Source organism: Erpetoichthys calabaricus, chromosome 4 (genome assembly GCF_900747795.2).
Source record: "Erpetoichthys calabaricus chromosome 4, fErpCal1.3, whole genome shotgun sequence".
In the NCBI taxonomy this organism is placed as follows: Eukaryota; Metazoa; Chordata; class Cladistia; order Polypteriformes; family Polypteridae; genus Erpetoichthys; species Erpetoichthys calabaricus.
In genome coordinates this window covers 332,353,654-332,368,653 of record NC_041397.2, presented here as the reverse complement: position 1 = coordinate 332,368,653, position 15,000 = coordinate 332,353,654, and the positions used below count along the sequence as shown (strand labels likewise).

At 40.8% G+C, this 15,000-nt stretch overlaps 1 protein-coding gene and 1 long non-coding RNA gene across 34 annotated transcripts in view; both read right to left on the bottom strand.

The window, feature by feature from the left end:
• Positions 1-15,000, bottom strand: part of LOC114641392 (C-type lectin domain family 5 member A-like) — a 1,576,682-nt gene that overhangs the window by 581,542 nt on the left and 980,140 nt on the right. The window lies entirely within an intron of this gene.
• The window catches only part of LOC127527385 (uncharacterized), a 33,412-nt gene continuing 27,192 nt past the window's right edge, over positions 8,781-15,000 (bottom strand). The window contains exon 3 of the long non-coding RNA XR_007934687.1: positions 8,781-8,896. This is a non-coding gene — a long non-coding RNA (uncharacterized LOC127527385). The remainder of the gene's footprint in view (positions 8,897-15,000) is intronic.

The window sequence follows — 15,000 nt, the reverse complement described above, 5'->3', positions numbered from 1 at the left end:
GTACGCCAGATACAGGCCCATTTCCACTGCAGAGGAGTTCTGAATCTCTGCCAGACCAAGCTTTGGGTTCTTGGTCACCTTCCTGCCCAAGGCCCTTCTTGTTTGGTTACTCTGTTTGGCCAGGTGACCATCTATGAGAAGAGTCTTGGTGGTTCCAAACTTCTCCCGTTTCACAATTTGTGAGGCCACTGTGCTCCTGGGAAGACTCAAAGCTTTACAAATGGTTTTCTCCCCTTGCATTGATCTGTGCCTCACCACAATTGGATTATGGAGGTCTGCAGAAACTTCCCTGGACCTCATGACTTGGTGTTTCTCCTGACATGCAGTGTTAATGGTGGTCCTTATACACACAGATTCTAAATGATGTCCAGTCAATTCTGCTGGGCACAAGTGGACTCCAATCAAGTTCCAGAAACATCCCAAGGAGAATTAAGGCAAAAAGGAAGCACTCGAGTACAATCAGATGTTGTCTTTAATTAGTTGTGTTAGTGAAATAAAGGAGTGGATGGATGAGAACTACTCGTCTTTAAACTCTGATTAAACAGAGATGTTAATTATTGGAGGGAGTGACGGTGAACGCAACAATATTCTGTCATCATTTACCTTGGCTAGAATCACCATTAATTTTACTGATCAGTCCACAATCTAAGAGTTATCTTTGACTCTAGCAGGTCATTTAAATTGCACATTACAAACTTGTCCAAATCAGGTTTCTTCCATCTTAAAATGTTGGGAAATTAAGGCGTTTTCTAAAGAAGCTGGATCCGGAGAAATGAATTCATGCATTTATTTCTAAAAGGATTGACTACTGCAATGCGGTGTTCACTGGATGCTAAAACTGTTCTTTCTACAGCCTCCATTAAATCCAAAATGTTGCTGTAAGAATTATTACAAGAACAAGAAAATACAAACACATAACTCCAGTTCTCAAATCCTTACACTGACCCCAGTTAAGTTTAGGGCAGATTTCAAAATCCTCCTTTTAACATATAAAGCCTTAAATGGCCGAGGTCTGACTTACTTGTCTGAACTTATCATGACTTACAAACCTGAGCGCACATTAAGATCTCAAGATGCTGGTCTGCTTAGGATTCCAAGGATTAATAAAATAACAGTGGGAGGTCGAGCTTTTAGTTACAGGGCCCCTAAACTGTGGAGTGGTCAGCCTGCTACTATAAGAGATGCCCCTTCGGTCTCAGCTTTTAAATCCCGGCTGAAGACTCACAACTTCAGTTTAGCACACCCTGACTAGAGCTGCTGATTAACTGTACAGACTGTATCTCTGCTGTTAGTCATTAGCACTAAAACAGAAGTAACACGACAGTTATAATTTGTTACTAACCCTCACCTATTCTGGTTCTCTTCCTGGTTACTCTTAAAACTGCAAAAAATGACTTCTTAAGTAAAAATGTCTTATTTTGAGGGAATATATCTCATATTTTACCTCGAGAGATTAAATATCTCGTGTAGTGATGTACTTGCTAGATTATTTTGCTCAATTCAAGATAACTGGTCTTAAGCTATCAGACTTAGATATAAAGTGTAATTCCAATAAGGATTTGAGAACTGGAGTTGTGTTCATATTTTTCTGTTCTTGTAATAATTCTTGCAACAACATTTTGGTTTAACTGGAGGCTGTATAAAGAACAATTTGAACACCCAGTGAACACCGCATTGCAGTAGTCAATCCTACTAGAGATAAATGCATGAATTCATTTCTCAGGATCCCGCTTCTTTAGAAAACGCCTTAATTTCCCAACATTTTAAGATGGAAGAAACCTGATTTGGAGAAGTTTGTAAATGACCTGCCAGAGTCAAAGATAAACCCGAGATTGTAGCCGAGTTAAATGATGACAGAATATTGTTTCGTTCATTTGAAAAAATGAAATTTGAAATGTATTTTGTGATTAAGTTATTATTTTAGATGATTTCACATAATATTTACATTTTATAATCAAACTTTTTCATAGCAAATAATTTGTACATTTAGCACTTAAAGCCTAAAATGGAGTTGGAAATGACTGCCGGTAATTGTGCAGATGACGTCCGAATGAGTTAATGGACTTCTCTGTTGCTTTCAAGCTGCATATGCTACAGAAAATCTTCTAGGGACTCTTAACATGAAGATCTGAACATTTCCTTTGAAGAAAAACCTCATGGCAAGCAGTACATCGAGAGGTCAGCGTTATTTATTTATTTTGTAGAATATCTTGTTGAAAACTGTGTAGTTATTATCACTTTTGCTGTGTTCTTTTTGTTGAGCTTAAAGACTCCTGGAGCAACTTTTATGTCCTGATGAGATATGAGATCAAGCAGGGGAGAAACAGAAATGAGAATAGAGAAAAGGAGGACATTTCTGACACGAAGGTGATGACAACACAAATATATATTTATAGATGTGGAGGTCTGAAGAGTAGAAGCTTGGGTTTGGTCCTTCTCAATTCAAATTTTCCAAGATTCGATAAAAGCAGTTTGAAATGTCACACTTGGGCACAGGACAGCTCATTCATCCATCAAGGGCGTTGTCCCAACATGTCCACCCTTACCTTGTGAATCTTTGTCTGCACACGTATTTATGTACGTTTGTCATTTATACAAAGTCTGTATTCATTTGCATATAGTTTGATAAACTTCTTTATCATGGCGCCAGAGAATGATAGATAGCGTGTTACGTGTTAATTAGCACACACAAGTAAGAATTTCACAGTACTCTGTACATGTAGCACTTCTTTAGTTCAGTACAACACAGAGTGACTGCACTCCATACCAGTGAGAGCGTTTGTGTGTTTTATCAGGAAGTCTACTATCTTGTTTTTAGTTACCTAAAGATTGAACACTGACAATATAAGCGGTCTGTCTTTGATTACTCACTTTATTTATGTTAAATAAAAGTAAACCTTTCCATTTGTGTCAGGCCATTCTCATGTAAGTCCCCAATTCCTACCCAGTTTATTGATAACTGCTGACTATTTCATTCTCCTTTCCCTGTATTGTATTTATTTTAACAGGAGCTGCAGTTTCCTGTGCAGCAAGTTATGTCTTTGCAGCTGTTGACAGCCACCAAACACAGGCCAGGCACTACAAAACACCACAGGACCTTTACAAGAAGCCAAAGACAGATAGACGAGCAGTTACCCAGCATCTTGATCATGAATTTAATACACGGAGGTCATTTATAAATTCTGGTGCAATCAAGGACTTGGACAGACCTGTCAAGATACTGGAGGCTTTAAAGAACTGGATCATGTAAGTACAGAAAACACAGACATCAGACTGAAATACGGTATTTTAGTAAGCTGGAATAATCTAAACGTGTTCACAGGGGTTAAGAACAGATGGGCCAGTTTCTATGGAGAAGCAGAGTTTGATGGTGTGATGAAGAAGACCCTGAGATGTGGGACGAGGGTTACAACTATCATTCATATTTGATTCAGACTCATTTTATAGGTCGCTGTGGTTGTGTTTTAGCACTTTACTCAGTCAGGCAGCAGGATAGGCCTAAATGAAGGACAGTGAAGCTGTTTAAAGCTCTGATACTTTTCAACTGATGCCCACAGGGTTGCACCTTTTTAGGCCTTTTATCAATAAAGACTTACTCTCTGTATATTATAGCAAGACAAACGTTCATGCAGAATATTACTGCTGCTCTCTATGTCCGTAACTACTGATTTGTGAATTCCAGGTTCTCTTTTCTTCATTGTATTAGAACGTTTCTCTGTTATTCTGAAATAAATATTTGCCTTTAATTATGTTTTTAAAAAGCCATTTATTAGCATTGTAAATAGTTTTGTCAAGCAGAATAACAAACTGACTGCCATTATTCTTCATTAGCTATAAGTAATGAAGGAGCATTTTAAAGAATACTTCAGACTTTAAATATCATCTATGTAAGGTTCATTTCAATTGTTCATTCATGACGAGCACCTCAGTAAGTAAAAATAATACCAGACATCATATCACTTTTGGTATAAATCATTCTTAACTTAATGCTTGCTGTGTGTTGTGATTCATTAAAAGGAGAATGTTTGAGATAAATTAGAACACAAAATATTTAATAAGAATTATTTTTATTATTTTTTTAGTGATAAATGCCATTGCCACGTTTAGAGCTCTGCCGTCCACGTTTCCTTCACTTTCTCTACCCCTAAAAAAGTTGGGAAACAAAAGTGATGCGAGAGTTCATGTCCTTAAGGTAAAGCTATGCAATTGGACATCGTTTAAAGGAAAAATCAAGACAGTTTGTGCAGTTGTATCCATCTGTGACTGGCAGCAATTGTTTTTAATGTTAGCTACAGGAATGACATTCTACATTTAACAGTTTGAAGAAAAGGGCTCCACAGAATATCACAGTCTCGACTTTGTAGTGATTCTTTGCTACTTCAATTACAAGCTGTGTATAACTGCTTCTGTTTAAATTAGCACATTAATTCAGTAGCATAAATAGGGAAATGTATAACAAATCTGTATAGGACTACAGAGGATAAAATAAGTTCAACCTGTCATCTTTGTTTGTCTTGAAGACCCCCAAGAATCCTGATGCTTTTCTACTGCAGAGGCCCCTCTCGAGCCCAGTGGACCAAGGTAACTGCATGCTGGCCCAGGAGAGCTGCCCTCCAGAAATGTTGCAGGAAGGTATCCTGTACCTTATGGCAGACTACACTATTTATTATGCACAACATCTGACATGCCCTAAGTGCACTGCCACTGTCCTCTCTGGAGTTCAGACTGAAATATCACAGGACACAATTCAACTGCGTCATACAGAGAAGCCTTAGCTGAATGGAAACAGTTTATTGGTCAGTAATCCCCCTTAAGCCTGACCAACATCGTTAGCTTGATACAGTTTGAAGCAAAATGATTGGTTAACTAATTCAGAGTGTGTAACTGTAAATTAGGTGAAGTGTCGTTCAGAAACCATTAACAGAAATTCTACATACATTCAAAACACAAACATGTGAGATATCACAGGTCTATGATGTGTAGAATTACCATAATATTTGAAAATCAATTAGAGAAGTTAACTTTTGTGCATTTTAACATGTTGGGTTGTATTTTCTTTGTCCTGTTTTTCTGGTAATGTGACCTCTGATGTGTAAGTTTATGTTATGTACTTCTGACTGTGAGTCCTGAACTACAATGTACAACAACGATGTGGACAGGACTTGTGTTACACACACGGTAACCTTCCTGTGTCAACTCGTGTTCATGTGCTTCTGTTCTTCTGTTTCTGTACTGGAAACACAGCGGCAGTGCTCTTGGATACTGATGTAATACTTAAATAAAGAGCAGTGCTAATGATTAGGACCTTATTGGAAGTTATTTTATGTATAGCAGGAAATCCGATCTTAATTAGGTGCCTTGAATGTAGCAATGAATTCTTAATTCAAATACATAATCCTAAAATATTTGGTCTCAATCTGAGATGAAGACAATCCTAAACTGAGAGCACTGGGCTACGTTTACCTTATTCTTTGGTAGGTGGATTGCAAATGTAGTTGAGTACGTGTTGAAATTCACTAATTTCAGGATTTTTTAAAGTTCTTATTTCTAGATGTTTTTACTTAATCAGACGCAGCCTTACCAAGTCAAACTTTCTTGCCCCATTGCCAGATCACTTTGCTTATTTCAACCATTTATTTCTTTAAAAATCAGATTTTTTTCTTATTTTCTGAGGGGCATTTCTTGCAGTGTGGCACTTGGTGCCACTGCCCACCTGCCAAGTTGTTGAACAAATCCAAATCGTATTATGGGATATCATCTACTGTTGAATTCTGCTCTGTACTTGTAATATTTTTATTTTATTATCATATCGTACTGAGGATTGTGTTCTGTGTATTGACCCCGTTTTACTCTTCACACGCCCAAACTACCTGTAACGGGGTCTCTCCTTGAACTGACTGTGCCAAGGTTTCTTACATTTTTTCTCTACTACTTTTTTTGGGAGTTTTTCCTCATCTTCTTAGAGAGTCAAGGCCTTGGCTGTCAAATGGCAGGGCCTGTTAAAGCCCATTGAGGCACCCCTTGTGTGATTTTCAGCTCTACAACAAAGAAATGGTCTTGTATTGTATTGTAATCACAGCACTCAGCAACAGGGACACTGTGCTGTACAAATGGCACCGTCCTCTGGATGAGATGTTAAACGGTGGTCCTGACTCTCTGAGGTCATGCAGCACCCCTGGGCATCTTTCATAAAGAGTAGGGTGCATTCTGATGGCCTGGCTGAACTGACCACCAACGCTTGGTCATTTTGCCCTCCAAATCATTCTCTTGTCTAACTGGCTAATATCTCTCACCCCCCCATCACCTAAAAGCTAATGTGTGGAGAGCAAACCGGTGCAAAAATGGTTGCCATCACAACGTCCAGGTGGACATTGACGGGGGGTGAAGTGGCTCCCCACTCCCTAAATTAAGCAGTTTGAGTAGTGAGAAAAGCACTCTATTAATTCTCAGGTCCTCATAAATGTAAGTTAATTCTTTTATTGTCATGAGAATCAATAAAGCATAGCCAATGTCATGTACGAGGTTTCTGTGTAAAGTTTACAATGTAACACATAAGGCAGTTCCCTACCGTACTCTCACTTAGATAATCACGAAACTGCACACACAACCACCGGAATATAATGAGTCACAGAGGGAGTGCTGGCATTACGCACACGGCTCGACCTTGACAGTGGCAGCTGTGCACTCATTTCAGTGCTAAAGATGGAGTCAGCTTAACTAATAAACGAGTCCTCCATTTTCTGTCAGAAACCGGTCCATGGAGGGGCACACAAAGCACACATCCACATTTACTCAAATCGAGACAAACTGTGAGTCTTCTAAACACACGTGCGGTAGAACGTCCAGTCCAACATTTAAACAGGAGGCAGTGGCGTAAGAACTGCACCTAAGAGTACACAATCCTCCCAAGGAGGTGACATTTGGTCAGAAGCACACATTACCACTGGTGTTTATGCCATGAAACGTTTGGTGAAGCCACAGTTGGAGTCGCAAGTTTCCATCCACTTAGGGTGAAGTCTTTCAGACTCGCTTTAAAAGCCCTTCACAGATTTTATAGTAACAAACTATAAATTTGGCACATCATTTAAGATGTCTACTATGTGCAGGGCAAAAGCCATTCTTTCTACAATGTTCACAGACCTCAGAAAGTTTCCCTTTTTATTGACCATATCACAGTTCCTGTGGGTCACAAGTTTCCATGCACTTTGTTAACTGTGCATTTAAACAGCTTGGACAATTCCAGAAAGTGATGTCAAGCCATTAGGCAATTCGACAATTAGCTTCTGATGTCCAATTAGCCAAACTGGAGTCGATATTTAAATGGATGTTAAGGGTGACCATCAAACTCGGTGCCTCTTTAATTGACATAATGGGAAAATCCCAAGAAATCAGCAGAGACCTTAGAAAAAAAACAAACAAACTGTGGACTTCCACGAATCTGGTCCATCCTTGGGAGGAATTTCCAAACACCACAACGTTCTACATTCATCTGCACAAACAATAGAGCGCAAGTATAAACACCATGGGACCACCCAGCTGTCATATCACTCAGGAAGGAGGCGCTTTCTGTCTCCGAGAGAAGAACCGAGTTCAGTACAAGAAGTGCAAATCAATCCCAGAACAACAGCAAAGGACCTTGTGAAGACGTTGGAGGAAACAGACAGACAAGTATAACGAGTCCGACATCGACATCACCTGAAAGGCTGATCAGCGAGGAAGAAGCCACTGCTCCAAAGCCTCCATACAAAAGCCAGCCAGACTGAAGTTTGCAATGGCACATGGGGACAAAGGTTTTACCTTCCGGAGAAATGTCCTCTGGTCTGAGGAATCCTAGATCAAAGTGTTTGGCCATAATGGCCATCGTTATGTTTGGAGGACAATGGGTGAGGCTTGCGGGCCTGAGAACACAATCCTAACCATCAAACATGGAGGTGGAAGCATCATATTAAGGGGTCTGCAGGAGGGATTGGCGCACTTCACAAAATAGATGGCATCATGAGGAAGGAAAATGATGGAGAGACACTGCAGCAACATCTCAAGAGACAGGCGAGGAAGGTGAAGCTCAGTTGGAAATGGGTCTTCAAAATGGACAAGAAGACCTCCAAAATTTAGGCAAAGTGGCATAAGGACAACATGGTCAAGGTAGTAGAGTGGCCACCACAAAGCCCTGACCTCAATCTGATTGAACATCTGAACGTGCGAGAAATGGAGGCCTACAAACCTGTCCCAGTTACACCAGTTCTATCTGGAGGAATGAGCAAAAAAACTCCTTATGGTGAGAAGCTTCTGGAAGGCGACCCAAACTGTTTGGCTGAAGTTAAACAATTTAAAAGGAAATGGTACCAAATATGAACAAACAGGATGTAAACTTGTGACACACTGGAACTGTGACATCATCAATAAAAAGTGAAATACTCGAACGTCTGTGAACATTGTGGAAAAATGGCTTTTGCCCTGCAGAAAGACCCAAATTTAGAGTTTCTTAGTAGAACATCTGTGGAGGGCTTATAGAGTGAGTTTTAAAGAAACTTCTCACTTCAACTCTAAGTGCTTGCAGACCTCAAAAAGAGCAGAACAAATCAGGCTTGAAAGGAATCATACAGAGTGTGTGTGTGTGTGTGTAAGAGAGAGTGAGCACGACATGTGATCAAGCACCTAAAACACAGTACTTCTGACTCTCATGAGATCCGCACCTCTATTGGGATTAATAAAGTATCTATCTATCTATCTATCTATCTATCTATCTATCTATCTATCTATCTATCTATCTATCTATCTACTTACATCTGTTGGACTAAGTACATGGCTGCCGGTGAGCCTCCTGGCTTGAAATACCTTCACAGAGTCGGGGACAGTGAGTGCAGATCGCGTCACTTCTTTCTCCAAGGGTGACAACCTGTAAACAGTGAGAAAAAAAAAAAACATTGGAGCAGCAGGGAAGAAGCTGAGGAAGATCAGAGCGACAGTAAAGAGATTGGTGGGAGGCCGAGGAAGGAGACTTAAGGGCACGAGAGAAAGAAAACGTGTTAGGCCTCCAGCAGAGCAGGTCAATCATTCAGCTGCCTAGGGCACCATCTTCTGAGGGGAAGTTAAGGGGCGCACACTGTGGACACTGACAGGGACACCCCCAATGTCATAGAAGTATGATAATAACGTCTGTGGTATGTACATAAAGGGGTGTCGGTTGTGTTTCTGAAGGTATGCCCAGATGTTAAAGTCTGTTAAAAGTGAGTGTGCATGCTCTGTACATCAAGGGTGTGCACTCCTTAAAGCCTGAGGTATATGCAGAGGTTTGTACAATTGAAGCCCCCCCCCCCCCCCACTGGAGTTGTGTTCCTGTGCACATCTTCAAGTGCTCCTCTGTGTTTTTTGTGGCACGGTCACCAGATATGGTCTCAATAGGGCACTATATAGCCTGAGCATCACATCCTTTCGTTTATACGTAACAGTTTTTATTGCTCCTTTAATCGCTTTTGCACATTGCTTAGACTGTGGGAACGTTGTGTGGACAAAAGCTGCAAACTGCTCCCAGACACACTTACCACCAGCTAAAAGTCTCAGTTTACCTGACTGGGCCTCACATTGAAATGCAGACTCTGCAGCCTTATCTGATGAGATGATCAATACCAGGGCAGGGACAACTAACCCCCTCCAAGGCACAAAACGGATTCAAGTTCTGAACAAAGGACCAGAAATCCAGGATGTGTAACTCTGATGAACAGAACTTTGCACCCATGTGCTCCCAAGAAGCCAATGACACAACCTCTGTTCCTCCCTATAACCCTAACCCTAACCCCTGGTAACACCCTAACTAGAAGGACTTCTCTCACTACGCTACAGCTTGACCTGACCATAATTCGGCTGTCCATAAGTAGAACTGTTACTTGATAGGGTGTGGCCGCAACAGAGGTCCAAGCTATCTCTTTACTCTAAAGGGTGACCGTGGTGGACTGAAAAGGTGGAAAACATGTCTGTGTGGAAGTCTGGACGAGGTTGTCATCAGTCCAACCTTGCTGAGGGATAGAAAGGACAGGAGAGAGAGAGAGACACCACACGTAGACCACACGTTCATCCTGATAACAACGGTCACTGACTGATCGACAGTTGACTTAGCAGGCGTAACTTTGCTAGCATCTGAGGACACTTTGTGTAAAACCCTTGAAGAGAAGTCTGCAGTACTGCCTGCAACCAGAGGGTGCAACCAAAGGAGAAGAAGGAAACCACCTGAACAGGGAAAATAAAGTGCGCTGAGAAATCCTTCCATGTGTCTGAAGAAAGCCAAGTAGGAAAGGAACCAAGCATCGCTCAGGTCAGACTATAAGTAGACTTCAACAACTATTAACACATAGATAGGACAAAGACAGCTAACGCACTATGGTATTGGTATAAACTATAGATAATAATCTTGTGTAGGATACAGTCTGGCTATTTCAAGTTTCTCACCCTAAATCGAAGAGGAAAGGGCAGAGCAGAACCTCACATACTTCTAGAAAGAATTATTTATAATCAATTGGTCGATCACATTAACTCCAATAATTTATTTGAGATCTACTAATCTGGCTTTAGGCGTTTTCATGGTGTTGAGGCGGCCCTCCTGAACGTATTCAATGACATCTCTCTTATTACTGACTCAGGTGATGCAGAAGTCCTTCTCCTCCTTGACCTGTCCACTGCCTTTGACACTATTGACCATGAGACATTTCTGTTGTGGCTTGAACATCTTGTGGGGCTTAAAGGGGCTGCTCTTAACTGGTTCAGGTCATATCTAACTGGTCGACACTTTTCAGTGACTTTAAATTCCTCTTTTTCATCTACTTCTCCTCTTAAATGTGTTCCTCAGGGATCTATTTTGGGTCCTATTTTATTCTCTATATACCTTCATCCTATTGGAGATATTTTTAGGAAGTTTAACATTTCTTTTCCCTGCTATGCTGATGACACACAGGTTTATATTCCTGTCTGCAACTCTGCAATGAGTCAAGTGCACAACTGTCTTTCTGAACTAAGATCCTGGATGGCAAATAATTTTCTTGATCTGAATCAGAATAAAACGGAGGTGCTGATAGTGGGTCCATCAGCTAAAGCCCAAATTGGTCTTGGACTTCTCGGCTCTTTCTCTGTCTTTTGCAAACCTCGAGTCTGCAATCTTGGTGTTATCTTTGACAGTAACCTCTCTTTTGAGAAACAAGTAAATTCTGTAGTCGAGTTGCATTTTCCAGCTTCGTCTATTAGGTAAGATCAAAGCCTTTTTTTATCTTCTAGGGATCTTGAGAAAGCTACTCATGATTTTATCTTTTCTCGCTTTGATTACTGCAACTCGCTGGATTCTGGGATTAGCAAATCCCTGATGCACAGGTTACAGTTGGTGCAGAATGCTGCCGCTCGCTATCTGGTTGGGGCAAGAAAGTCTGATTCTGTTTCTCCAATATTAGCCTCTTTACACTGGCCGCCTGTTAGTTTTCAAATTGTTTTTAAAATCTTGTTGCTAGTTTTTAAATCTTTACATGGACTTGCTCCTGTCTATTTATCTGAATTGTGTGTTTTACACCAGCCATCCACAGTGCTTAGATCTTCTGGTCAGTTGTCTCTTGTTGTCCCTCATACCAAGTGTACAACCAAGGGGGACAGACGGGGCTTTGGCAGCTGCTGCTCCTCGCCTGTGGAACTCTTTACCTCGTCACATAAAGGAGTCGTCTACAACTGAACTGTTAAAAACGAGATTAAAGACTCATTTCTATTCACTTGCATTCCGTGACCTTCAGTAATATCGATGGTTTCCTCATTGTGATTATACAACATCACTTCTATTTATTATTTATTTTATTTCTATTTATGTTATTTATTTGTTTTTTCTTTTATTCTATTATTCTAAAGCACTTTGGCCACAGCATTCCTATGTTGTTTTAAATGTGCTATATAAATAAAGTGACACTGACACACACACACACACATTGAGAGAGACAGAGAACTCGGTGTGGTGGTGTGTGGTCCCTGAGCAGGGCAAAGGTGAGCTGCTGCAAGCAAATGAACGCCACAGGAAGGCAACAGAAACTTCATAACCAGCCACAGAACTAACTGCCCATCTGAACCTCACAAATGGACAAAATCAGGATTCATAAGTCATGTGCCTTGGCCAATAGGAGAGGACAGATCTATCTAAACTGAGAGATAGAATTGATAAGTTACGTGCCTTTTTCTACAGTAGGAAAAAAAGAGAAACTAAGCTTTCATTATTTTATATTTTGTGTTGTTTGTGTCATCCATCCATCCATTATCCAACCCACTATATCCTAACACAGGGTCACGGGGGTCTGCTGGAGCCAATCCCAGCCAACACAGGGTGCAAGGCAGGAAACAAACCCCGGACAGGGCGCCAGCCCACGCAGACACGGGGAGAACATGCAAACTCCACGCAGGGAGGACCTGGGAAGCGCAGCCAGCTGGGTCTCCTAACTGCGAGGCAGCAGCGCTACCCACTGCGTCTCTGTGCCGTCCTGTTTGTGTCATATATATATTTATTATCTTTATTTTATAAAACTAAACTGCATTAGTAGTATAAGCCAGGGACTGTCAAAATATCAATCAAATTTGACTGACAGCCTTAAACCCCACCCTTTTTCTCTGATGGGTAGATTTGAATGCTGTCCCCGCCCCTCCACCTGATTGGTGGCTGGGAAGGATGCGTATCCAACCCCCCTCCTTCATCCCCGGCCCCCCTTCACCTGCATGTTTCTCCTTTCTGTCAAGAGCCGTTTGATTGATGTCGGTCCCGCCCCCACCCCAGAACCCACTCCCAGCCCCCCTTCACCTGCCTGTTTCTCATTTCTGTCAAGAGCAGACTTGATGGATGTCTGTCCCACCTCCTTCACCCCCAACCCCCTCTCCCGAAGACAAGTCCAGGCATGTTACTGAAGGACCCTGCCGTCCACTCCTATTGGTGGCCCCTTCCACTTCCTTACCCACTTCTACCAGGACAGGCCCAGAACATGTTCCAGCTGGAGCGATCTACCTTATAGCCATTCTTGCCTCTACTGTTTTGGGTAAGAACCCCTGTATCTATCTATTATTTAAAATATCTAAACTTTGCTTTATCACTTGTAAACTGTATTTATTATTTCATCTAAGTCAAGCACAGAAAGACCCCAGACAGTCTCTGCGCTGACAAGATATCCTGCTGTTAGCAGCCCCACAGTTGACGCATGAGAGCTGAGCAGACAGCCTCTGAGTGCTTATGTGAGATGCCCAGGGCTGAGCGTGTCGTTCGAAATACAAGCTGGCAGGCTCTCTGTCTACACAGACACTCTCGGAGCTGACAGAGCTAGATCCAGCCAGTGCCCGCCACGGGCCAGGAAACTGACAGTCCACTACCCCCCTGCTGTGCTCTGCGCGCGCACGCTTATCAGCAGACAGATGTCTGTCAGTTCCCCCCACTAAGTTCGCTCATGAGCAGCTCCTCAGTCTGGGAGAACAAGTTATGTGTGTAACTTTTAAAGTTAAGGGATTTAAAAAATCACACCCACACAGTTAAATAATAGGCAACAGGGACCTTTTAAATCACGTTTGAGACGTCTAAAAATCTAGCCTCGGATATACATTTTGTGTATGCGCGTGTATTCATATTTATCCTCTCAAACCTATTAAACTAGTAATGAAAGGAATGGCTGCGCTTATGATGATTTTTAATTTTTTTGCTTAACTCATTTCTATAACATAGGATCCTTTTGACAAAGGAAAACTCTGTAAATACACTTGTGCATTTAAACGGAGATTTATAAGAAAGCAGGTTTCTACCTTAGCCTAGTTACACACCGTAGCTCAGTTTTGTATGTGCATTTAAAAGCACTCACTGTTACACTAGCACAAAATTTTGATATTTTCTGTCTACTCAAAAACTAAAATTACTTCTATTAACACAGGTGATAATTAGAAAACATTTACTATTTTTAATTAAAAAGTTAAAAACAGAAAAGCCCAATTATGATTTTTGTTTTGATCTTTTTTTGCAAGCCCAAGTAATTCAGATTCTGCTCACAACACAAATGTACGGTTATTTTTTCTCAAATGGCCAAATCTTTGTCATGCTAATCATAAAAAAAAAAAAATAAAAATCTGATTTTATTCTCATTACAGTTTATTTGCATATTTTATTATACCTGCTTAATTTTTATCGACATTTATCTTATCTCTATATTCATTTTTCTAGTATCAGAATGTAGTTTAAGTTAATTTGTTTTGGGTTCAATAGATGTATTTTTCATATTTTCGATTCTTGTTTTCTATTTCTTCACATCTTCGCGCCCCACAGTTTGAGAACCACTGTTGTAGGGGGGTTATTTGTAAAACACTCTGTGGCACTTCAAGTTAAATTAGATTCCTTCAGTTATTCAGCTGTCCATCGGTGTTCCATTTTTATTATAAATTGTATTTAGTCTCTCTTAATTTACTAAATATTTTATACGATGATTAGAAAACAGTTATCTTGTTCAGGCTTTAATTTAAATCAGCATTTTCATCAACAGGTTATAACCACTTTGGTACTCAGGGTGCTTTGTATAATACAAAGTTTTAGATATTCTGTTAATGCTTGGTAATAGCCTTAATAAAGTGAATTACAATAATCGAGATGCGATATACAGTAATAAAAGCATGGTATACCTTCTTCAGATCAGAGTGCCCCAGAAACGCTTTGACTCTAGCAAGCAGTCTAAGCTGAAAAAAGCAGCTCATGACAACGGACGAAATCTGTTTATTAAAATAAAGGTCGGAATCAAGGATAACCCCAAGATTTTTGACGTGGGGTTTGCAAAACCCAGCTAATGAGCCGAGCTGATCCCTGACATCCCCATCAGAAGCCATTGGTCCAAATACAATAACCTCAGTATTACTCTGATTGAGATTCAAAAAATGTACGGCCATCCAATGTTTGACCTCATCATAACATTCGTGTAGTGACTTTAAGGACTCCTTAGTCACAGGTAAATAAATCTGGGTATCGTCAGC